General features: G+C 35.4%; 1 protein-coding gene across 9 annotated transcripts in view; it reads right to left on the bottom strand.

The window, feature by feature from the left end:
• DGKB (diacylglycerol kinase beta) overlaps nt 1–25,176 on the bottom strand; it is a 389,503-nt gene that overhangs the window by 13,937 nt on the left and 350,390 nt on the right. The gene's annotated exons all lie outside the window — the stretch shown is intronic.

Below are 25,176 nucleotides of genomic sequence, written 5' to 3'. Positions count from 1 at the left end.
ATTTGCACTCAATTATATATTTTTGTTTCACACTGCTGTTTGACTACATAGCACTTCGGCATTAAAGTTCAAAAACTGTTTAAATAAATAATATATCTGCAAAATAAATATTCGTTTGCTTGACTCCAAGGAACAAGGACAAATTCTGTCTCGAATTTCAGGTACAAACAGAAACTTAAACAGTAATATAGTAGTCTGGTTTGAGAAGCAATCAAGAAAGGTAATGAAATATTATCCAGAATCAACTAGTGTGTTTTGTATGCTCCTGTGTAAATACATGTTTCCAAGACCAAATGGACAAGGAAAAGAAGTGTTTCTTTTTTTTAGCTGTATAATATGTGCATTTTATGAATCGGCTGTTAATGTTCTTATTTCCAAAAGGTGTATTATTCCGTGAAGCATAGCAAGGAGCTAAAATGTTAGTCTATCATCACATTGAAAAAAAAATGAAGGAGAGCACATTACTCTGTATATTTTAAACCCTTCCACCTTTAAGGAAGGTAGAATTGCATGCTAACAATCATATCTATGAGGCTATTCCAAAGTTTCAATGGGAGTCTTTTCCGTTCACTTCTTTGGGCTTTCAATGAAGGTAATTAACTGAAAGAAGTACTGTGATGGGGGAAAAAATATTAAAAGCAAATAGGATTCATGGTCTGGATAATTCTGCTTCCAACTAGAAAATCTGGTACTATCCAAGGCTTTCATTTTTATTCTTACACTTTCCTAATATTCTCCGCTATTTTAATTTTCTCATCATAGTTCCATATAAATTGGTGAAGAAAAAAATAAACACTATTTTTCCTATTAAGAGAAAACATTAAGATAGACAAAAGGTTAAAATATACAATATGATTAATTCTAAATATACATTTCTATACTTTGCATCCCTGTAACATACATAACCTCAATTTTGTATATCTGGCTTTCAACTGAATTATTTTTTTCTTGAAACATTTTCCTTATTTTACTCACTTTTAAACTAAACTGAGATTTAAACAAATTCTGCTTTTCTTTGTAGCCACAGGGATTTTAAATGGGAAAGTCCTACTCATTTTCAAAAGCTACTATACTATAAAAGCACACAGAACTTTATAGATGTACTAAATCATTAAAATGTTTCCAGCCAAAGAAAACATCAAATTCCTATTCACTGGGTTATTAGAAAATTATTATTTTTTAAATGAGAGAATAATTAAGAACAGATTTTTATTTCTGACAGCTCAGGCAACATGTGCAAGATTCAGAATAGTGACATTTGCAGCGATATAAATTTGATGCATCATTTTTCAATAGCTGTGAGATTAGCGCCAGTAACAGCAGGTAACTAAGGGCCAAATCCTGCTCTTTGATCTATACCACACTTCTCAAAAAATGTGGTATATTAAATATTGGAAGATAAAACTGAACAATACTCTCATCTACCAAAAAAGTGAAGGCTTTTTAAAAACTTCACATTTGCAGTGGCACATTCCCAAAGTGGAGTTATTTTAGGCTAAATATGAATATTTTTAGAATCGAGCTTAAATTAGACATAACTTTCCTTCAGAAGCAGTAAAAGCTAAAGCAAATATAACAAGAAATTATTGACTGCATTAGTTCACACTCCTGCTCTCGCTAATATATTTGACCTCATGCTTTTCAATAGTATATCCATTTCAACAAATCCTTGAGATATATTGACTTTGATAAGAACTCAGAGTGAACAAAATTGGAAAAGGGAGTATGTCTATTTTAGTCCCACTCTTCAATGATGTTACATGGCTATAGGTATAGGTACACTGGTTGAATATAAAGGGTCAAGACATCAATGAATGAATGACATTTGTTCTTAAAAGGTCTCCACCAAAGACTCTGAAAGAGACTAAGCTCTATTAAAGGAAATCTGATCTTCTGTTAAATGAAAAGATAGGAATGGGGAAGTCATTCCTCATTCTGGCGGAAGTTTATAACTGATTTCTCAGAAAGATCTGTGCTGGCCTCTGTACTGCTCAACATATACCACTAAATAACCTGGAAATAGAAATAGTGCGTTATGGAGGGTTCAACAATGGAAAGACAAAAGCCAATTATAGAAAAAGTTAAGAATTTTACAGTATTGAGTAATGGAGCTATACGAAGGCAGAGAGTTCAATATATTCAACTTAATGTCCATGAGGGAAAACAGAGCTAACTATAGATATGTAGACTGTTATATACATATATATAACTTTTGGAAATAAATATGGGGGGTGTGTGTCCCTGTGTATATGTCTGTATCTGTTTATTTTGCTGAACGACAATTGATACCATCATGCAGGAATTAATACTGTGGAGTTACTGGGGCTAGTTCTATGAAAATATCAGCACAATGCTTGATTTATGATCATTAGATATTACAATTGGTACATCCATAAAGTATAGAGTTTGTAGTTATAGTCCATTTAGCAATGCAGAGGAAGAGATAAAATAACTGGAAATAGCAGATCAAAAAACATGGTAACAATTATGAAGCAACTTCTGTATGAAAAGTAGTTAGACTAGCAGCCTTCAGGAGGTAAAGAGATGAATGGAGGAAAGATGAGAAAATCATAAGTGCCGTACTGTAATTCAGTATTTTGCAAAATGCAAGAACCAAGGAGCTTCACAGCACTTCTAGACAAGTAAGAAATCCTGTTTTACATAATACTTTGTTATGCCATTATGCCCTATTACACTTTGACATTCCTTAAATCAAAAATGACATATATTCAGTAGGATATCTTAAGAGAAAAATCACTGTAAGTTTGCTTTCTTATTCCTTATTTTTAATACAGGTTGGTGTTAGAAGTCAGATACTAAGCTACACGAACTTGCGGGTTGATCTAGTATCATTGTTCTTGTTGACTGCTTATACATCTTATAAATTTTAAAGGAGAAAAGTGAATACTGCTGTTCACTAAACATCATTCATCACTTAAAACAGCTTATAATGTGGACTTTTCCATGACATGTATCCCTACTGTGTTTGAGACCTAATTGAGAAAGCTCCTCTTTTCAATCCTCAAATTATATTCTAAAGTTACACACTAATGTGAATCTGTGTCTCTAACAACTATAAAGCAAAAAACATATCTCTTTTTAGGGATGTTGCATTTCTTCTGCATCCTACAAATTTCATTCTCAAGGGAAACAATTCATGATTGTGTTGATGAAATTCTCCAATTCATGCTTCACCTATTATAACTAGTTTTAGACAGTTTGGGTTTAGGAAACTGAAGGTTAGATTTTTCAAGAAGAATTTAGCACCTAACAGTGAACAAAAGCAACTACCAGATACTGAGCAGTTTTTCATTCTAGTCAAGTCATTTAGTTGCCTAAATGAGAGCTGAAGTCTGATAGGTAAGCTATCACCGAGAGCATCTCAGTATTAGTCCATTAGGAAAGTGTTTTTTTGACTGGTGCCTTGGGGTTCCTCAGTCTGTTTGTTCTACTTTGAGCTCTGTGAAAGAGCTGAAGGCTCTCGCTTGTTTTCTATGTGAATGAGCCATTAGAGTGTGTGGGAATGTTTTCATAGCACCATGCCTCTCCTGCCCTTTTCCACAAACCAAAGTACTTCACGTGTCTCCTCATATTAGCCCTGTCAGTAAACAAAGCCAGCTCTCCCAGGGGAGCACTGCTGTCAGCAGACGGTGACTAGCATGCAGAGGGGCATCTGACCCCTTGCACTCATTCCTGATGGGGAGATAAAGTCACTAGGGAGCTGACTGCCCATTTCTTCCCATCAGGCATCAGGAGAAAGAGAAGTTCACACAGAAACTTGCACAAGTGGCAGACAAAACACTGTATGTGAATATAAACCTTGTATAGCCCTTCCCTGAGGCATGAAGAAACACACTTGGAGACTAAAGTTTCGTAATGAGGAGTTTACATTATCCATTAGCTTGGCATTAGCTGAATGCTTCAATATTCAAAGTGAACACACAGGAGAAAAACGCATTTGGAATTCATCTATGAAGATAAAGCAAGGAAAGTAAAATGGGGTAGGGGGTGGGAAGAAGCATGGTGTGATTAGAAATAACTGATTTACATAGAGAACTTTCCCTGTAATGGAACTGGTTTTGATATCCAATTTATCTTCGCAATATATAAATATTGCTGTCCTGGCAAGAGATTGAATGACTCTATTATAACTTGGGGTTACTGCACTCACTCAGGCACATTTGCATAAAAACACTGTTGGTCAGTGGTAAATCTGTCTCTGGCAGCAGTTTGTCTTCAAAGAGAAGGGGCTCCATATCTTACTAACTGTAATCAAACCCTAGTAACCATCACACTGGAAATTTTTTGGTTCAAGTTAAAATACTGGACAAGAATTTGAAAGCTGGTATGATGCCAGAGGATCCTTGAAAAACTCCCAAGCTCAATGCTCTTCACCTCATGAATGTTTCAGTATCTTCCTAGAACACAGCATGTATTAAATCTCCAGTTACCCCTTATGCAGGAATGTGGGGCTGCTTACATATGCAAGGATACTGTTGCAAAAAATACTAAAAACGTGTTTAATGACATCAGTAAATCATGTGCAATGATTTTGTTATGTCTTCCTTTAGAGAAGCTACCTGAAGTAACATATGCCTCAATATTTATAATTGTTTATATCAGTGTTGTACATGGTCCAGATGATGTCAAGGCTCTGTTTTGTTACTGATTCACAGACATACAAAAGCAGTTTTCCTACCCAAGAATTTATAGACAAATAAAACAGACAAAGAATTGGGGGAAAGTAATATTATTGTGTCCATTTTACAAAGTGAAAATTGTACACATATATGTTTAGGTCCTGCAAAATATTTGTTCTCATATTCAGCTGTATATATTGTGTGTAGACCCACAAGAGTCATAATATTATTTCTACCACATAAAGCTAAGCACATGAGTTTGCAGAACTGACCTGGCCAAGATCACAGGTGAAGTTTGTGGCAGAGACAGGAAATAAATCAGCAAATCCTGAATTTAAACCTTCTGTTTTCAAAAGTCGGTTTTCCTTCTTAATGTTAAATTCAAGGATATACATCAAGTTCTATATCTATAGTATTTGACCCAGTTTCAAGTATTTTGCATTGCTGAGTTTGCTTGTAAACATTAAAAATCTCAGGTGGATCCACACATCTATTTCATGCCAGTATTGATTCTCTAGTCTTTATTCTTTTCTTCATATTTTGTTTTCCTGTTTTTAAAACAAATCAAAACAAGCTAAGCCTACCTTTCAGGTTGAAGGTAAGTATATCGCTGCTGTAATTCTCACCCTGGAGAGATACTCAGCTATGGTGATAATAAATTAAGCAAATATTTTATATACAGAAACACATACAAAAGTGCATACACATTTTATACCTCTGTGGACATACACACATATGATATACGTTCATATGATGTGAGAAATTCAGTAGATTTTTGCTCCACCATCAGAACTGATGATGCACTAACTAGCTCTGTTGGAGTAAGAATGCAAAGGTGCTAGCTTTGACACTTAAAATGAACACAATCAATAAAATCCCATCTCTGCTGAATTCAGTGGCATAACTCTTAATGATTTCAATGTAATCTGAATTTCACCCAGTATCTCGTGTCTTGCATCAGTCTATCACAGAGACTCTATCCTCAGATGGAATCATTTAACAGATACAATTCAGCCTACTACTGTGTAATGGATTTTTTTCTGTGTGCATAGTCATCTTCTGACACTCATTAATCATAGGATGACAAGTTTTCCCCAAAAAGCAGGAGGACAAACAAGGAAGAATCAGTCCTTATAATTAAATATTTAATGAAACTTTTTATATGCACAGAAGGCCTTTGTAAAACTTTTCCTTAAGTGAACTTATTTTTTTTTTCCCAGCTTAGCATGGGGATGGACAGGAGAGTTCTTCATAGAAACTTTTTTCATTAATGGTAAAAGAAGGAAAGAAAAAAGAATCCCAGCAACCAAATCCAACCCACCCCCAAGCATTCAAATTAAATCACTTCCACATAGAAACTACCCCCAAATACCAATGTTTAGATGTTCAAAATTTGAAATAAGAGATTTCATCTTCCAGTTTGGGAGAGCATTATGTATAAGCCTTTTATGGTAAAGTTTGGCAGATAAAATGTATTCTTTTTAATGGATTTATTCTTTAAATAGTTTGAGGTACAATTGTATCGAACATGCTGCTGCACCAAAAAGCTCTCTATTATTTTAATCTGTATTCTTTTAAAAGTTATTTGTTCAAAAGGATTTCACTGTGTTACTCTTATACCCCCTTCATCCAACAGAACAAAAGCCGTTCTATGAAAGGAGTCTAAACTTGGACAAACCATTAAAAAAAAAAAAAAAAAGCAAAGTTCCTCTCTGTTTTTATCAAATTTGATTGCTGCAGCTGTTCCCAGTTTCTGTATTTTAAAAATAGCCTTATTCAGTGCCTTGTTGGCTAAAGGCCAGAGTACCATTAGAACATGCTGTACGGAAAACCTCTATTCAGTTACAGATACAGAAATATATTTAAGATCAGTGGGGGTCATCTGCAGCAAACACTTGTATGGGGGAAAATGGAATTTTAATGTGCTTGGACGGCTCGCCACTTTAAACAGATATTTAAGAACTTCAAACCGGATATCTTTCTATTTGTATCAGTACTATCATATTACTAAGCATCAGGTACAATACAATACGAGCAAGTCAAGATCATTTCAACTAACAAAAATAGATCTAATTCTCAAATTACTCCTTAGTAGTTCTGGCATTCACTTTAAATGGCTCCTAGTAATATTGGATATTTGATTAGCTTATAAAAATGCCACAGCTTAGAAAAGAAAAATACAGTAATATTGATGGAAATGTAGAAATCTGATCAATGAAAACCAGCTTTGATTTGTACATTTCTAGGAGGACTAGTACTAACAGGGGATAAATGTTCCCTTTCTGCAGAGTAGCAAACTCCAGTAATGGCATTATCCCTATATTTATCCACCAAAGAGTTTTTCAATTATCTGCCAGAAGGAAATGTTCATTCCATTTACATGAGTATTAAAACTCCTTTTGATTAAAGTAGTAGCGATTTTGCTACAAGAGTTCAGAAACCCTCAGAGATGGTCTTCATTCCTCTTTGTCTTCATGAGAACCAATTCCATTTCTTTCCTCTACCATGCTAGTATTCCATAGTGTTTGGATATCACACTATGCAGAATGGATACTGGTTTGACCAACAGCAGTATTTACTTATGAACCAAGAACCTAACTCAGGAAAGTATTCTGAACATCACTGAGATGTCTCATAGATTACTTCTAATCATTTATGATGGTGTAAAATGCCTATGGTAAAGCATTATAAGTTACGTATTTCTACTGCAGCTGGGGAGGGCATCTTCAGCATGGTAGAGATATCCAAGGTGATTACTCAGATAGGTAATAACAGGGAAAAAAACAGCAGTCATGGCATCGATATAGTGTATTGAGCTTGCTGAGACTTCAAGTTCTCAGTGGCTGGTTTGCCTCCTAAGTGTCTTTGCCCTCACTCCCTCAGTATCTGGGTTATTTTAATTAAATAAATGCTACAATCACACTTTGGATTGCAGTTTCCATTATAAACATTGCTCAGATCTTCTCTTTGTACAGAAGTAGCATCAGGAAATTGAATGAAGTCAAATCCAGTGAACCCTGGGGCAGGTATTTGTAGCATCTATGTAAATCAGAGTGTCTTCTTAAACTTCCTGCAGTCAGTGAAATTAAAGAAGCTTTTATTTAGTTTCCCACAAAACTGAATGTATTTGGTGTTGTCTGAGGTGGCCTAGGATTTCCAGAACATTTCCAATGGGCTGACAAGTTTGACAAAGGAGTAACAGAAGAAGCACATGAAGGGATGGTATCTTGAGAGGAAATCTAATGGTGTTAGAAACTTATATATGGAGAATTGAAGAAAGCTTAGAATTTTCTCCTGACAGTGATTCAGAGGAAGAGTCACAGAGGTCTGGTTTTCTGGAGAAGCATATTTTTCTGTTGTCACCAAGAAGAATCCTGGGAGACAAGTTAGCTTGGTCAACCTAGGAGCTCTGCTAAATCTACCATTCAAAGTTACCACGTTAGCTTCTTTGTGGAGGCTAAGGCCTGCAGAAGTGATACAACCTCTACTTGCTCATTGTTTGGTGGGCGACAAGTTTGCTTGTTACCTCCAGGACTGAGCTCCAAGTACGTGAGCAGATTCTCACAGGTCTTATTTTCCTTGCATTTATTCTGTTCTCATTAGTTGTCATTGGGGGTTTTGGTCTCTGCTATCTAATCTAGTTACATAAAGACAATTGCAGATATTTTTCTTCCTATCTGAACCACACACATTGCTAAATATTCCATATTTTTTGTATTATTACTGGTTCACAAGACATCCAGGATATGCTGAAACCATTTTTTATTGGAAAAACCAAAGGGGAAAGTTACTTCTAATAGTGCTGCGAGAGAATGTATTTGATGTGCTTTACATGGAACAACATTTCAAAGGACCACAAAGAAAGCAAAAATAAATTTCTTATTATACCTTTCAATATTTCAAATATTAATGACTGACATATTTTTCAATATCTTTTGTCAACAGTTATTTACAACACAATAGGAAGAAAAGCTATTTCTATAACTGTGATCAAGTACAGAACACTTCCAATTTTTTTCTCAAGGACAAAAAGACCAGAGTCAGCCACAAGTGTCACAGTAGCAAGACCCAAGTTAGTTTTAGTGATCCAGTTCTGAACAACATAACATAGGAAAAAGAAACTTTATTTCATTCCAAACAAGAAAAGAAAAGATTAATTACAAAAAAACCCTGGATCTGGTTACAATTTATTTTTTATGGTATTCTGCCACAGAAGGAAAGTCACAATCTTTCACTAAAAAAAGTGATCTGAACTATAATACCACTCACAACATTTCAGGTATCTGAGAAATACAGAAGCAAAGTCTTTAGCCAGAGTTAACTCCTCCCATGATCCTGTGCTGAAAATCTCCACTGAAACATGAAGCCTTAATGGATTTGCCTTAGAGAGATTTGATATGGTAAGAAAAATATATTCTCAAGGATTTTAATACAAAATAGGAGACCTAGAAAACTAAGGAGATTATTCTCATCTTATTTTCATTCTCATTTTTCACTCTCACTTTTTTTCCTGAAGGATAGAGAGTATGTTTCTCTTACATGAGAAACAGATAATGAGATCAGAGTTATCTGCAAACATACATGTTACTTGTTTTCAGTCTGGACTACACTAAACATGAATATGGCAATCCTACTCCAAATAGCAGTCCTTACATGTGAGTTCCTGAAAGTAGTTCTGCTGCAGTAATTCCTAACCAGCTATGTTCAGACAGTTCCAGAAGGTGGACGAGCCTTCCAGTTACTTACTGGCATTGTGATGTTGGTTGACACATTCAGGAAATTATCTTTGCTTTCTAAGTTCACTAATTCATCTTTATTATATAGCTTTGTTTAAATTCCTTTTCTAGGCATTGGGGCCAAAGCTGAAATAGTATGTATATAGGATTACTTTTTTTCTGTTCAGACACATATGAACTTGAGAAGTTGAATACCAGAAAGTAAGGGTGGGAGGGTTGATTTTGGTTACATATGGAAATTCATCTGGAAGGACAGAAGATTGTTCATGCATATTTTCGCAATTTTTACCTTCTAGGCTACATTCAACAAAATTCTGAGACAAATTTTGGAAGGACCTTAATTTTGGTCTCTGCCCAGCAAATCATTTAAGCATGAATACTGAGTAACGTCAAAAGGACTACATCCATGTTTCAAGCATGACTGTTAGGTGTTCTGTTTATACAGGCCTATTGCTATGGTAACTACTTTATGGTACATGCTTTCAGAATACTAATTATAAAGCAGCATAAATAAGGTTGTGTACAAGAAGCAAGCTCAAATTTACATATTTGAGGCATCTGAAAATTCAGCCTTACTTGTATAATATACTATGTGCTTGATTTTGAAAAGTATTTTTGATCACTGTAATTCATGCATTGTAATGCTAGCTGCATTTTCTTTTCCATAACACTACTTTGCACTGGGATCAGCAGCACAAGAGGAATGCAATATACAAAGGGAATTAAATTAAATAAAGCAAAAATGCAGGTGCACTAATAAATGGGTGGCCTTTGGAGTACAGTATTTATGTGTGCCATGCCAAGCTAAACAGAAACCTAAATGTTACACACAAGAAGTGGTACAACAAGAACATCTGTCTGTGCTGGGGGACTGAACTGGCATGGCTAACACCTCCAGTGCCAGGTGCAAAGGACATTTCAGTACAGCTTGAGTGGTTTTGACTGCTAGCATCTGTATACATCAGATTATCTCTTCTTTTACCTTCATATTCCACTAGAGTATTTGTATCATACATCTGGCTTTAGATTCTAGCATAGCAAAAGACAGGTTGCTATTTCCTGGATCTTAGGCACAGGGTTTTTTTTCATTTGGGTCTTGCTTGTCATAGAAGCATAAAGCCAGAGTGACTAGTAATTTCTAAATGTATGGTTGAGGAAAATGAGCATTTTAACCTGAGAAAAAAAGAACCATTCAAGGAAGAACTGTACCTTTGATCTATTTAACATGGATCAAATGTCTGTAGAGAAAGTTTTCCTCTCTAAAATACTAAAGTTGGACTAAAACTTCTCATTTCTCTGAGAACATCCATTCTCCTGGGAGATACTACATTTTCATGTAAAGTCACTTTTTAAAATCAATCTTCAAAATAAAAATTTTTATTTCAAGTTCAAGTGACGTACCTGATTCATGGAAATATTGGTAATATTTGGTAGAAGACTTAAAACACTTGAAAGAATGTGACAGCTGTCTGAAATGATGGGTAGGAAATGCAAAACCAGTCACTTGTGACACACTCATTGAAGTCCAAACCTAATTATCTTTGGAATATTTGAGATTCAAACAGAGTCCATTGAGACCATGACCTACTGAATTAAGTGGCTCGAGCTCAATCTTTTATTTCTTAATTAGGTAAACATTTCAGGAATCAATTGTTGTTTAAACCTGAAAACTTATAAAAACTACCAGTGGCCATGCTAGTTCAAGTCAAAGTCAATGGCCTGTTTACCACTACCATGACACCAATGAAAGTTGAGACTGTCACAAGGACTGTAGAGGGGGGAAAAAAAAGGGAAAAAAAAAGAAATATAAGAATAGTTCTTGTATTCTGGGATAACAAAATCTACTCATGTTGATGCACTGCTAATGAGTGTGAACCACAGCTCTCCAGGTTTTATTTGTCCAGCACTTCTAACAAAATCTACATTTCTATTCAAGACAGGAACAAAACATCGCCAATAGTAAAACAAGACATAATGAGCTTTGAAGGAATTTCTTCAAAAAGCTGTTTCTTTCTCCTGGTAATTCCAAATCACCTCCTTCCATCCCCAGCCACTGATAAAACCTCTTGAATATGCCTAATAAATACTCCAAAAAAGGAAAGGACAAATTATTTAAGTCTACACTTCTCTAGGAATTGGGCATTTGTTTCACCACATTGTAAATTATCTTTCTTAACTTCTAATAAGGTGTGACAAAAATGAAGTAAATACAAATAAATCCACAGGGAAGAGACTCAAAGAACATGACAAAAGCTTGATTTTAGGGGGAAAAAGAAAAGAAAAAGCTATAAAAAATTTTAAATCCCTATTCACACATCTTTTCTTGTTAGTTAGTTCGAAAGCCAAATTTCTTCGTTATTTTTTGACCTGATATGAAACACCATCTGGTAAAAGCATGTTGCATTTCTAAATAAATGAAATAATTGGGTGGTTGACTTAAAATATCTTTTGTAAATAAGTATTACTATACATTAGCAAAACTCACTTCATTCAATTTCTGAGCTCTGATACTGTGCTGTGATTTTTTTCTGTCTGCAGGACCTGGGATTCCCAAGCAGTCTCATGTCTAGTGATAGACTGTCATGAACCTGATGAACTTCCACAGTCACACAGTATCAGATGCATATGTCCATATGTTTCATCTGTATTTCTTGTATGCATTGTTATTATTATTGCTAGACAAGGGTAACACCACAGACTCATCAGAATCATTGCCCTGAGGATGAGATCACAGCCTGAGGGTCCTGACAGATTTGCAGCAACAGATTATAAACCATATGGCTGTGGTTATTCAGGAGACATTTCAAAAGTGGATCAAATGTCCCTGTTGTAAGACATCTCAGTCACACTTCAAAAAAATCTTTAGAATTATTTTGGCCAACCAATTACTTCAATCTACTACCACAAATGCGTCAAGGTCTGAGGAGATCATCCTATTGCTGGAATCCTAGAGATGTATTTTTGTGTCTGCACAGACACATTTGCCAGTCTGCGAGACCTTTTGCAGAATGCAGAACACCTTCCTAGGCATACATCGTGGGAGGAATCAGGTCAGAAGAGACAAAGGAGTCATTGATAATTTGGATACATGTTACGGCATTGCTCCTCAACAAGTTACGACAAGCATGGAGTAATAGTGAAAAATAAAATATTTGTTAATGATGAAAAGCGGTGTAGAGAACAGCAGTTGGTCGTAAGCAAACATTTTGCAGCTATAAAGACCCAGCTGCTTTGGCTGACTAAAATGAAAAGGAACAATCCTTTAGGGGTTGTGAAAGAACACCTCACAACTGACGGATTATATAGAAAAAAAGTCTACTTTATAAGCATAAGTATAAAGCATTAGTAGTCATAGTCCTCTTTTCATAACATATCTAATTGCTTTGATTTGAGAATCCTGGGTAAGTGTGCCATGCACTAAACAAAAACCTGTTCACAGCTGTTGAAACTGGTTTGTTCTGTATGCCTGTTTTGTCTTTCATTAAATATTCATTTATTGATATTAGACTTATAAAAAATTTAGCATAATTTTAATCCTCCCCTATATGAATAGGAGAAATTAAAAGAAGAGAGAGTTCTTCCAGGTTTATAGGTATGTGTGATATAAATTGTGATACTTCCAGAAAATGACAACAATATCAGGAATCCATGAGAAAAAATGTCTTGCACATCACCTAAATATTTACCTACAATATCAGCTTATGTTAGTCATATTTAAAGAGCTGGGTTAAACATGCCATAATTTTGCCATCAACCCACATGAATCAAACCTTTATTTAATAACTGTAAAACCTGCCATTTGCTACTTTTAAGGTATCTAATTTCTCACAGCCAGTAATGGTCACTAGAGTTACAAAACGCTAAAAATATCAATGTTCTTGAAAATATTGTTTGAGTTCTTACTGCAGAAGCTGAAACATCTGTAACAGTATGGCAGTTATCAGCTTCTTGCAATTTCTGGCAATGTTCAGTTAATAAGACTTTAAAAATACAAGTAAAAACATTAATGTTTTGACTACTTGTAAGAAACTAGTATGTATACAATTAATATAAAGGGAACTGCCAAGTCAATCTGAGCTTAAAATTCAGGGGCTTGTGTTATATTTGTTTTATTTATTTTTGAATTTATTAAAACCCCCAAGCTGTTGCAAAACCAATTTAACATTCCAGGTATTTTAATTAATAGAAACATTGTTAAATTCAACAGATACACAAAAAATAAATAAGCAAGAGCAGAAACATCTTTATACAGTTAACATATGAAAAAAACCAAGGTGCCTCATCCTGATTTACGCAAGGAAAAATCAAACAAAATCAGTCTAAGAACAACTGTTCTCTCAATAGAAAGCCTAGAGAAAGTTCAACAAAATTTGACTCAACTTATATTCAGATATAATGAGAACTGGACTCAGTTCTAAATCTGCTGAATAAATGGAAAAGTATCCCCTCACAATAAAACAAAATTAATTAATGCTATTTTGATTATAGCATGAAAACAAACAAAAACAAAGAGGAAGATAAAAGGAGAGCAGTAAGGGAAAACAGTTAATTGCTAAGTTTTGAGATATTTTTTCTCCATCTTACATTTTCTTCCAAAATATCCTGGAATATGACATTGCCAATGCTAATTCCCATTGCTTAAACAGTTCTTTATATCATCAAAGCACAGTTTACACACTAAAGTTCATAGCACTTACCATGGAAAATACAATGTACAACACTATCTGAAGTCCAGAAAACTGTGGTCTTCACATGAGGACTGAATTAAAGTTTGACTGTCTGAATATTGGAAGTTTCTATGTTTTGAGGTCTAACTCTGTAGCCTTCAGATTCTTCTTTTAACTTAATTTTTATGTTCAGTGTAAATAAAACATAAAAGCAAAGTAAGTTTACAGAATATTCCACATGCATATACAATAAACATTTTATATAAATTTTATGTTTATCTAATCCTACTTCTTGTAAATTCTTTTCAATTAAATTTTTAATCTTGTAATTGGCAAAAGCTGTTGGTTAAAAATTTATTTAAAGCTTTATCAAACTGAAATTACATTTTGCTGAGCCCCCATCACACAGATTTTCTTGCTGCAATATTTTAGCTGTAAAGGCTAAGACAAAGACTGCCTATTGCTTTTCCTGTTTCACAAACTAGGACCATATTTTGAGGTTGTATCATAGGAATCATGACTACTGCTAATAATATGTAGTATAGATCTTTATTTGGGATCTGCTCCAAAGCCTGCCAGTTCTGTGGGAATAAGATAACCACCATGTGTTTGGTATCTTAACTTTCTAAATGGATGCAATATCAGATGAGTTGTGTAAGACATTATTGCTTAAACACTTTCATTTTATTTTTATCTATATATTAATCACAGAGTGACAAAGACATAGAGAGGAAAGTCAGGGATTTTGAATTCCATTCAGTTCATTTATATAACTGCTATGTAACCTTAGGAAAGCCACCATATCTCATTTACAATCCTGGTCCAATTGTAGCTATTGAATTAAAAGAACTATTTACAGTTGCTATAGTTCTGGATTCTTCTGGATCTCATGGGAATGGGAAAACCTTAATTTATACACACTCTTACAAAATTTTCCATACTCTGGTTTCACATGTGAAATCCAGGATCAGTCATGATCATCAACAAAACACCAGGCAGATTGCAAAGCTCTCCAGGGCATGGATCACTTTTTTTGCTTGTTTAGTACTCTGTTCCCTGTAACTCCACTGTCTGATTAGGCTCCTTAGGAGGTACTGGAATATACATAAATAATAAGCAAGAGGAGACGATAAAAAAAAAATAATTGCTACTATTAATCTGTGAGATTAAGATGTAAACTACATGCTTTGCATCGCACTGCTGACTCCCAAGGGAGGTTTGGCAGAGTGTGTGCACTAGGCAATATCACTGAGCAGTGCTCCCTCCCCGGTTCAGCAGAAATTCCACCCCAGCACAGACTTATGATTAACTTTGTATTTTCCTTGGCTGAGTTGAGAAGTGTTTCTCACTTTAGCTCAATCACTCAGCCTTCTTGAAAATGCCAGCTTACTGTTCACAACTATTTTTCCATCCATGGGGATTTTAATAGGCATGAATGAGGACAGTTATGAAAGAAATTCACAGTATAAAGGAAAATCCTTAAATTCAGTTATTATTTGGGCATTCAGGCTTCACATCTTTTTCAAGCTGACTAGCCCTTGCTCATCTGAACAATGCCAATGATCTCCTTCTAGGCTGACCATCATAAAGCCACTTGTATACAGTAGCATGGCTTTTCTCTGAGCTTGTGAGTGTGCCTGCAGCTCAATAGGACTATTCACATGAACAGATGTTACTCAATGTGAGCACTGGTTGCAGAATTAAGCCTGTCCTTGCTCTTCCTCTTGCTACAAACATCAGCTGCTCAGACACCCAGACTCTTTTTTTTTTAAAATGGCTTTTTGCCATACACAAAGCATATAAAATGACAACTGTTGTAATTTAAAAAATAAGAAATAAAAAATCCCCCTATATTCCATTAGCACTTATATAAAATAATGTTTATATACTCCTTGATATAGTTCCTTGTATACACAACAATAAGAAATTAAAAGTCCATTTAGCTGTTTGGCATAGTATTTTGTGGCTTTCACAGACAAACAGAAACCTTTATCTGGTCATTTTAAAGTATATATTTGAATAGGTATAGATGTTGGATCAACATTGAATTTTTATTTTCGTACCATACTACAAAAATCGATGAGTTTACAGATTATGTTTGGCTTATTACAACTTTTTTTTTCATTACAACACAATTTTTTTCCATACCAAATTAAATATATCTTTTAGAAGTATGTAAAACAGTTTTAACCATTGGAAAAAACCCTAAGAATTATTATACAGACAGTTAACTGTAATGTTTCAAAAATTTTAACATTAAATATCTCATAATATTTCTCTATCTAACTACCCTCCTCAATTTTAACCAAATTGTGACTGTTACAACCTAAACTCACATTTGGTATAAGACTTAAGACCTGAGTGTTAACACTTGCTTGTGGAAATAAATTACATATAGTATTTGAAAATGAACAGTTACAATAATACTTCCCATACTTATTTAAGAACTGAAGGCATTTTATTTAGCATTTTGCTTTTGGGTGATGGCCAAAAGTGATCGATATTAGTGTCTTTTTGACCATTTATATTTTTAAATCTCTCCAAACTGATTCTGTGCTGAAAGCACAGCCGAGGCTCACAAATAAGTTAGAAAAGGTATAAAAAGATCCTTTGAAAATGGAAAAGAAAAATACCTGAAGAGAGCAAGCTTCACAAGTAGCAACTATACAACGAGGTTTAAAGACCAAATCAGACTTACGGGGTTTGTTTTTGTTTGTGTATTCTTTCCTTTTCTGTGTTATATAAAAATCTTCAGTTATTTCTCTTTGTTGCAAACTGTGAACCCAGTAGCCTAGGAATAAAAATCTGGGAGGAAAACTCTAAGGGAAATACATTTCAGATACAGCTGGACCAGGTGGTCCAATCTGCCAGTGTACAACTAATTGGCAAACCATTTGCTCTTCTGCAGACCCCTGGTACATCACCTGTTCTAATGATTTGTCAGAATTATGGCTAGTGGATCCACAACCTATTCTGACAGTTATTTAAGAACCCTTGACTGAACATCATCTGTCCCCACTGATTTGTGTATATATTTTGGTTTTCTAGGTATTCTTTTACTTCCTTATCACTCATTGCAAATTATTTTCATTGTTAACTCACTGCTCTTCTATGTATACATACTGAAAAAAACCAAACCTGAAGACAGGGTGAGGAAGGACAAGAAAAAAAAACGTGCAAAACCCTCAAAACAAATCTTGATGAATATTTCCAAAAAACTTCAGGTTCCCTGCTACTTGGTGAGTACCAACACATGCTAAATGGATACAGATGCATGGTTATGCCATCTAAGATTACTCCTATTTAGCTGGTACAGCCACATTTGCCAACGAACAAGGGAATTTGGAACACTTACTATCCCCTTCCCCTCTCCTTCCATGCCCATAAATTACTCTCAAGGGAAATAATCCAAATAGTACCAATACTTTCTGAAGCACCAGACATGCAGCTGTAGCCCTAATTTACAGGGCAAAAAACAGGCTAAAAGGACTCAGAATGACTAAACAGCTTTTCCCAACCCAAACCCGTAATAACAACGACCATTTCCTATGGTAAAGCATACATTACCTTTTTTACCTACTATTTAGTTCAGATTTCTTATATTACCACCTTTCAGTTCCTCTGAAAAGTGCAAGTATTTTCTGGTCTAGTATCTTGCTCTAGCAAAATTCATAACATATACTTACTAGTCTTTTCCTTTTTTTTTTATTTCTTGTTAATTCCTTCATTTTCTCAGCTTATGGAGAACCACGTCGGTACTCCTAGTACCAGAACAGCCATCTGTTGTGCCTTTATTATTGTATCATTCATTCTATGCCATGTTCCATGTCCTGCCACCTCTTACTAATGCTGCTTACTGGATACTGGCACGCTGATTCTTTTAATGTCACAGTATCTCCTTTTAAAACACAGTATATTTTAATTCTGTTTAGATGTAACTGGTTTATTCACTATAATCACAAATTGCAATGTACTGCATCTAAATGCTAGCCCCTCTGTTCAGGGGATGCTGAAGGAGGAAGGAGCTGAGTGTATCCAACCCTTCTACAGACACACACCCAAGTTCCCTGTCTCAGAAGGAGAGAGACCTACCTCCATTAAGTCTCTCTTCATTGGCTGCATAGGGAAGAAGCAAGTGTCAAACACTCCCTTTTAGGATCTGATTACTTTAACCACATTACAAGACGGGCACTGATGAATCAACAATTCCTCTTATTAGGAAAGAGAATTATAGCCACAGAAGCAGTACTGAGTGATTAGCTCCTGATAGTAGGTGATACCCTTAGGTTTTAAGCCCTACAGAAGAGTGCCTACCAGTTTTCATAGCATGTTGGGGGACCATCCATTTAGCATGTGAGAACAACAATAATTGTCATGGGATTAAGAGGAAAGCATGAAAAAGTATTCCTGAAAACAGGAGCATGGATTCAGCTACACGCAAAGTAGGAGAACAGTACCCAGACATCTTTCCAGGATGAGGCCCCTAACTAGCAGTCCACAGTGAAAAAGTAAAGGACCAGAAAGAGTTATCTGTGCTCCTGACTAGTATGGCACTTTGGTATCTCCCTGTCTGAACTAAGTCACAACAGAGGTTGAGGTAGAAAGCACACTTCTCTCTCTCCAGATTAATGCTAGAAGTTACAGCTGTTATCAGTATCCAACCAAGCAGGTAGTTTCAGGCAACTGATCAGTGCCTAAAGCATTTCAGTTCCTGGAAGAAGTGGTAGAAGTTAAAAGTACGGATCTTTGTCTGTGGTTTAGATGGATTTTAGGCCCTTTAATCACAAGTTAAGTTGTATTTAGATTCATGGGATCCCATCTAATTATTAATACTAATATTTTGATATTAAAATTGATTTCACAGAACCAACTGGACTTACTTTGTCCTGCAGATCTTACCAAATGTCGCAATGCATAGTGAAGTGTTATGCTGCATACTGCTTAATTTCAACGCCTCAAGCTCAAGTATTTTGCCTTTAACTTCTTGAAAGTCAAAGTTTATCTTAAAAATGAAACAGTTCCTAAATGAAATACAATTAAATTATCAAAGTGTGATATGTGCTTACTACACTTTTACAAATTGAACACTAGGATGAGATTTAAAATATGTTGTTTGTCCTTCAGATTCCCGAATGTCATCTTTTGACCTTGGGAATTTCTGTAGCTAGATTATAAACTTGTGATAGAATAAGGACAACACTGAATTGTTCCTTAACAGGGACAGTATAATACTCTACTGATCTGAAAGAACACTGCACCTCATAGTGGAAAAAACCCTGGACCTTCAGCAAATACTGAATGAAAACAATAAATTGTATTAATCCAAGGGACAAAGAATCATGCTCAAAAATATTATCCCCTGGTAGTGGGCAGCAAACCAGTTTTTATGCCACTTCAATGTAGTAACATAAAAATCACATGTTTTATGCTGCTTCTGTGTATAATATGTACTATTTACTTCACTGTGCTTTGGGCCCAATAAGGCCTAAAGAAGTTCTACACGCTATGTTAGTATCAAATTTTTCTCTCCCAAAATTGATATGCATCATGTGTTCAGAAGAAAAAACATGTGTAAATCCATACACAAAATACCTATAATAAATAATAAGACACACATAATATGTTCCAAATTACAATGTACAGACCTCTGTTTTTAAAGCGCAGACATTTTATAGGGATGGAAACCTGGTTGAAGTAAGCTTTTGCAGTAGAGTATATAGTTTTACAGGGGAAAGAATTAGAGAAATTGTTCCCCCAAAGAAAAGTAAGGTAAAAGAGGGGCAGAGAAGAATTAAAAGCATAAATACTCATACTACACTTACATAAAGAAAAACATTTGAGAAAAAAAAATAAACAAGCTCTGATCTCTTGACTGATCCAGGGAAACAATTCAATTAAAATAATCAACATGCCAGATCTCCCTTCCTGATTTGCTTAAGTAAGCTTGCATTTGCAATTGTAGAATTAGATTGTGCATATATATATGTGAGTGCTCCCCTCCATCTCTTCTCCCTCAGGGAAAAATCAAAAACTTACATGGGGTCATTTAGCAAACATCATGAGGGATTAAAGGACCTTAGTTCCTAGAATTTTGACTACATTAAATATAGGACATGTATACATTAAAAGCGGAATCTGGCTCGGATTTAACTCAGCTATTGCTTTGCTAGTGTGGCTGACCAAACTTCAACTGGGTTATGTGCGGTTTTGGTCAGGAACTCTGCATTTGCTCCACAGGTTTTAATTTTTATTAGTTTCTATTCTAATTCAAACTAAAAAGTTGAACCATGCATTTTTATTGTATCACCTTTTGAAATATCTGCACAAATGAGGTGCATATAACTCAACAAACAAACAAAAAAAAGCACCAAACTCCAAAAAACCTGGCTAGAAGGATAACATAGCATTATGTTTCACTTTGAAACACAAAGCTCCAACATAAGTCAAACATTTCTGAAACTGATAAAGTGTTAAAGGTCCGTAACGTAACTGAAGGTTATACTCATGGTAAAAGACACATTTCCAGTCAGAGTATAGATTATGCCTTTGAAAACAGGAAAAGAACCTGTTTTTTTTAGTGCTGCAACAGGCAAAGTTACAAGAATATCAGTGATGGATACAGCGGAGCACACTGACAATGATGAGAGTGTCTCTGATGCTCCCTGATATTATCCCCACACAGGGTACAGCACTTTGCTAGAAAGACCCACAGTCCATAGACTCAGCAGGAATAAAGTACCTGTAATACTATTGTATGCTACGTCAAATTGCACCTACAATAAATTCATAAGATAGTGTAATGATATTTCTCAAGGAATAATACACAAAAGGCTCAAAGGGCTTAGACACTCATAGCTACACAAGTGATGGCAACCCCCAAATTTCTGTATTATGTACTTTTTCTGTTTCACAGGATTCCCACCACTTGTATTTTTTATTTGTATTTTGCTACACAAAAGTATTTTTTGGTAGTTCACACTTTTCTGAAAATATTATGAAAATTGTTCATCTTCACATTTATTTAAACTTACTATTTTAAATAATTTCCCTCAATTCTCTAGATTTCATAAATATAGTATTATAATTTCTATAAATTTTTCAATAGATTATTTGGTAATTAATATTTTGTAATTATATTTTCACTCCTTTTGTGACCATAAAGAGAAAGATATTTTCCTAAAAATTTAAGAGAACAGAATTCAAATTAAAAAAAATAAAAAGGATTTTAACAATAGCTACTTAGATAAATTTTTCCATGCCATTTTCACACAACACTAACATTCAGAACTATTTAGCCTCTATATTGAGGATTTCCAATTTGCATAAAGATTAACTGAATCATGGTGAATTAAATCACAAACCTTCACATAGTATTTTTTATTTTTAACAATTTATAATTTTAGATTGCTTCTAGCATATGAAACCATGCTGCAGTAAGGATAAAGATTTTAGAAAGAACAGTTGCGAATACTGTTAGTTCTATGTGAAAAAAAAGTCACTAGATTTTCACTTTCAGAACTCTGAAAATAATTTTTAAGAACAGTTGAATATTGCCATTTCACCTGCTGTCTCTTTACTCAATAGAAATCAGGTAACAGCAGAGTTCATGTGGTTTAACTTTGTACAGGCATTGGGGGGATTCATGGCTCCCCCCGGTACAGATCTGAGCTTCCCGAACACCGTTACAGTGCATTGCTGGGAGACAGGAATGCTTTCAGAGCAGCTTTTATAGCACAGATTTCTCTGTTCTCTCTTTCAGAGAAGCATGTCATAAATGACCACGAAAGCTGTTCTGTGAGCTCTGGCAAAGGAACAACAAGGCATGCAATTCAGATTTCTTGGATTTGGGTATGCTATCGATGCTTTCTTTAAAATACTGTCCTAATTAAGGACCAAGATTTTAATTTTAGAAGGCAGTCTATCTCAGACTGAATTGCATTAAGAAACAAATGAAATGGAAGAAAGTTTATACTGAGCACATAGGGAATGAGCATATTCCCTCTCATGAAACTATTTTAGTGAAGACATATAAGCAATCAATTTACTTCTCCTTCAGTCTTCTGAATTTAACCACACCTTAATATCTAGGGAATCCTGGCTACCTCTTTGCCTCTATTGCAAGTTCTGGGAACCTCCATAAAAACCTATTCCAGTATTACCCTTTACTATTATAATCAGGAACCAGTCCTTTTTATGATTATGCTCGTAAGTATAGTGTTTCAACTTACAGGTGAGCAGCATGATGTTAGAAGGAAAAAAACCAGCAAGCCTCAAAAATTAAGTTGAATATATTAAAAGAATGTAAGTGGTCCCAGGTTAGGATAATTAATAGTGAGGCTATAGAACTTGGAATTTAGAACTATTAATGTCTGACCAGAACAAGTGGATAAGTATATCTGCATGCATGTATGGTTTAAGTTACAGTGACTTCATTCTAGAATGGTCCAGCATACAGATCCTGTCATGCAACTCTGCTTTGGAAGTCTTTATTTGGAAATCCAACATCCAAATATTTCTCCTTTATACATTATCTACATCTGTAGACATCCTTCTGAAGTTGTAAAAAATAAAACAAACAAACAAGGAACAACAAAAGAAAGCAAAAAAGCACACCCAAACAAACTTTCAAATATTATGTACATTAGCTTGATAGAGCAAAAAACATGTAAATATGGGTATATGTATTTATATGCGGGTATATATATATTTGCATGAATGGAGAAAGAAGGCAGAAAGGTATAAGGACTTACCTAGCTCTCATTGCAGAATTTCTAGTTTTAAAAGCCTAGAGACAGTATTATGTCATAAGTCTCTGGGCTTCACTAATTCCATGACTGTAGGCTTTTTTTTGATTTTGATTTTGCAACTGAAACTGATTGGCTGGCAGACAAAGGGTCAGAAAGAGCTGCAGCTGGTATTATTGATTATTTCCTCAATTTAAAAGAAGTAAATGAGGATGATAACAACATTGAAGGATAAAGGCTAAGTTATTACTCTACAGCTCTGGCAAAGCTAGTCACTGTCTACTGCCACATGATCTGAATTAATTCATAAAACGCAACTATTATCATTTTAATACCAGAGATTGTAGAAGTCATAGGGACCTGCCTGTTATGATAGTGTATCTTTAATCTCATTAATTTTTTAGTAAAAACTGAAATCTCTAATATGGAAAGACACCAAATCTAATATAAACAGCCTAGAAACTGCTTTTGGGCTGTAACACAAAGAACTTTCTAGAACTACACTGAGCTTATAATAATTAATGCTTACACTGAGAGGTCCTGCCCTCTGAATGAGAATCGTTACTTCCTCAAGAAAGCAGAAGATAACTCTTGAAAACCAGAAGATACACCAATGATCCACAATGGAAAAAAATATAATCAGAGTAGGAAATGTGTAAATGTAGGAAACAAATGATACAAATATCATTTGTTTTGCACCTCTTCTTTACCCCCTTCAATGCATTGACTTGATATTAGCCAAAGTAGGTCTCAACATTTTATTTGAGAATACTTGGTATGATGCCTCCTCCTACACCCATGGATCAACTGCTGTGTTCTCTGCATTTTGTCTTACCCTCCTCTTGCCTTCCAGTCAAAGTATTCTGTCTGTAATGCTAAACTAAACAAGGTCAGGTTTTCTGGCCCTGAGGCTAACTGGCACAGAATTGCTTCCTTCCATACAGTTAAATCTCTTGTCCCAGATAACAGTATGGCTTTGTCAGTACTGCCTGTTGGGAACAGTCCCTGGCCTGCACCCAGACATTATCTAGGAAAGTTAGTTTCCACCAGGCAGTAGTCTTTGTAATAAGCATGTGCCAGGGCTTGAAGTTTTGCCCTGTCTAATTTACAGCCATAAACGTAGCTAAGGATGTTGACCCTATCATGTTAGAGAAGTTTATGGCCACTAACCCTTTGGAAAATGCTGTTCACTTCCTGAGATTAACTACTACCTTAGAAATAAGTCTCCAGAAAAAGCCCTTATGCCCCTTCCTGGCTGCTAGCTTTACTCTGTAAATACCACAACCCTGGGCTATTTAAATTTCCCCACTTCCTAGGTATTGTTTTTAGGGTAGCCTAAGTAGAAAGCTATATACGGGTCTATATCCATGCAAGGTCCCCTTGTTAGACACACCACGAGAGAAGGTGCATCTTTTGTTCAGATGCTAAGAAGCCTTCATAAACCACAGCAAAGAAGCTGTGAAATTACCTCATGAAATTAGGGCAAAGTACAAAGTCCTGCACTTGGGGAGGAACAACCCCAGGCACCAGTACATGTGGAGGCTAACCAGCTGAAAGCAGCTTGGCAGAAAAGCACCTGGGGTTCTTCATCAGATTAAAGACGAGCCAGCAATGTGCCTTTGCTATAAAGGTGGTCAATGGTATCCTAGGCTTCATTGGGCACAATAATGCCCACAGATGCAGAGAGGTAGATGACCATTACCATGTATTCAGCACTGGTAAGGCTGTGCCTGGAGTCCTGGGTCGAATTCTGGGCTCCTCAGTGCAAGAGAGACATGGACACACTGGAGAGAGTCCAATGCAGGGCCATCCAGATGATTAAGCATCAGGAACATCTCTCCTATGAGGAAAGGCTGAGAGAGTTGAGACTGTCTAGCCTGGGGAAAGAAGGCTTGAGGGGCTCTTATTAATGGGTACAAATATTTGAAGGGGGGTGCAAAGAAGACGGAGCCAAGCTCTTTCCAGACACTGGATATGCGTCTTTGTGTGAATTTCTTTTTCCAATGCACAAGACGAATCATACTGTCAAGCTGCAAATCTAGAAAACACTAATTATTTACCTACTAGTTATTTAGCTAATTTTTTCCCTCACTCTGGGGGAATGGTTTGAGAAATATATTAAAAACTTGAAAATGCAAACCTTTTTTTTCCTTCAAGTTGAAAAATTTACAGCAAGTCAGATTACAAAGCCAGATTCTGAATAGAGTATCCCTTGTCTGTCTGCACAGTTCATATTATGACAATACATTGCTTTTCTGTTTCATTCCACAATATTTCAGAATATTTATGCCACTTTAAAAGAGCTATGTAACCTCCATAATTAAAAAAAAGTCATAATTACAATAAAATATTAAGAAAGCATAAGACACCTGGGGAATTTCTGATTCAG

The sequence above is a fragment of the Pseudopipra pipra genome, chromosome 1, assembly GCF_036250125.1.
Source record: "Pseudopipra pipra isolate bDixPip1 chromosome 1, bDixPip1.hap1, whole genome shotgun sequence".
NCBI lineage: Eukaryota > Metazoa > Chordata > Aves > Passeriformes > Pipridae > Pseudopipra > Pseudopipra pipra.
Note: the sequence above shows the minus strand (reverse complement) of the source record. Positions and strands in the feature narration are given on the sequence as shown.